A 2,388-nucleotide genomic window follows, 5' to 3' on the forward strand; every position below is an offset into this window, starting at 1 on the left:
ACAAAAAAGGCTGAGTTGAGTGCACTGAATGCTCCTATATGCGACGGGGGATGCTAGAGCTCCAAGATTGAAGTGAGGAATGAGATCTGAAGCTTCGAATAAATAGTTTAGATAAAATCGAGGCTTATGACACACATACCACAAATCTAGGAAAAAAGACACTTGGCAGGAGGTTTTCAAAATGACTTTTGCATGTGACCTCCAACTGCTAAAAATGGATCCCTAAAATCTATGGATGATTTTTGCTTTTTCCTTTTTTTAACGGAAAAAAAAGCCCATTCATGCAAAGCAAGATTGCTCAGTCTTGGAGGGAACCGATCAACTTGGGAGTACATGTAATGCACTGTAAGCCCTGGAGTGACTTTTGCATAGTTTCTCGGCTGAGTGGGTTTGGCTACCCCTCAGGCTCTGCGAAATTTTTGGATTGAAGCCCAGGCTGTTAGCCAGATCTATTCAAATTTTGAGAGCAAGCCCAGTGATGGGCTTCTCTGCACAATTTAAAGAGGGAAGACTGTCTACTTGCTCTACCCATTTTTGTAGAGTAGTAGGCTACCTTGATGGTCTACACAATTCTGGAGAGGAAGGGTGGTTCCCCTCTAGTTATCAGATAGCTATATTATAACTCCATGGAAGTTTCATTCGGAGAAAAACATGCAATAAGTGTTCACAGAAGTTTCTGAAGGTGTCCATGCTCAACCCAAGCCTGGGAACTGTTGACAGGCATAGATCACATCAAGTATGTAAGAGGACATGAAAATATTTGCTTGCTGACCGTTAGGCAGATGTCGGGCTTCTGTTACTTGTTCCTTGAACCAGAAAGCCAACATGTTGGTCCAGTTGAAAGGTCTTACTTCATTCGCCAGCTGATCCAACACAATCACCCAACTCTGTGGGAAGGTCTTTGTACTCTCCTAGTCGTATAAGAGGCATTCAAAGATGGCCAAGAGATGATAATACTTCTGCAACATCCTTGTCTTATACAATTGGTTGGGTGTCATCCCGAAATTAGATGGCTCTTTCACCCAGCTCTTCAAGATGTCTCTTGAGTTTGCACTGCTGTTGGGTTTGGTGAAGGGTGTATCCATTATGATCACCGGCTGTGACAAGTGATACATCTCCTAAAATTCCTTTGCCCTGAAGGTAACAAGTTCTGTTCCACTGACACTGCTCAACACCATTGTCTTTGGATCAGTATGCGAGACAATCTAGTGGATCATGTCTGTGCATGGAAAAGCGAGATACATGAATGCATTCTAGTATGAGCCAGACTTGTGTATGTTCCCTGCAGTCCTCCAGATTCTCCTCAAATGTGCCTGAAAATATGTCATTGATGTCTTTCCATTTCATCTTGATTTCCTTGTATATGAACAACTTAGTGTCTTCATAGATGGGCAAGCTCATAGACACTTTCTTAACTGCATCTCTAGTTGAACTCTCAATGATTTCCTTTGACCTTGCTCTCTTGGAAGCCATTGTACCTGTACTGCTGAGAGGCAGACAAAAAACTGTGATACCTGAAGACAAAGAAACACTCATGGCAAGAAAATTGTTAGTTGAAAACCAAAAGAAACTTGAGGACTGACATGCAACACACCTAGGTGACTGACTGGAAGGTTTTCACAATTTTCACTGGGAGGCTAGGAGATTGATTGCTAGGACTGCATAGAACATAGTCTAGACTATCAATGGGCTGATTGATTGATGAAATTGGGCAGAAAACAGTCCAATTCGGACTACTGGGGACCAAAATTGCGCAATGCATATTTTTAGTCAGCAATGACTGGAACCCGGTCAACTACATCTATGTAATTCCAGAGGCCAACGGGTCACTACCTGTCAGAATTTCATAGAGAAAGCCCAGGAGGCCAGTGTTTGGCAAGTTATGCACAATTCCTAGGAAGAAGGTAGAGTCTTCACTCTCAGAAATGCGCAGTGCAAGCCGGGCATGGCAAGGTCTGGGCCAAGAGAGCCTAAACCCACCGACAGGCAACTTAAAACATGAAAAGGTTGAATGCATGTGCGAAGATGAGTACATAAAATAGTGAATGATCATGCATGCAAACAGTGAGTGCAGGATTCAGTAAATGGGAAAAGAAGTAAGTGTGTGAAGCGAGTCGCCACAATGATGACCATTAGTGCATAAACAATGTCATGCATGCGATAGTATTGATATGCAATGGAAAACTTGAAACAATGCTTCTACAAGCTGACATGCATTAAAATGATAGCAAGCATTCAAAAAAACCAAGCAAACAACACTCACACAAACCAAAATACAAAAAGTGACAAAAAATCAACAAAAGGCATGGAAAGCAAACTTACCCGCAAAAAAGGCTATGCTGAGTGTGCCAAATGCTCCTAGATGCGATGGGGGATGCTAGAGCTCCA

The sequence above is a fragment of the Pinus tabuliformis genome, chromosome J, assembly GCF_031772625.1.
Source record: "Pinus tabuliformis cultivar Carrire ecotype Pingquan chromosome J, CPIR1, whole genome shotgun sequence".
In the NCBI taxonomy this organism is placed as follows: domain Eukaryota; kingdom Viridiplantae; phylum Streptophyta; class Pinopsida; order Pinales; family Pinaceae; genus Pinus; species Pinus tabuliformis.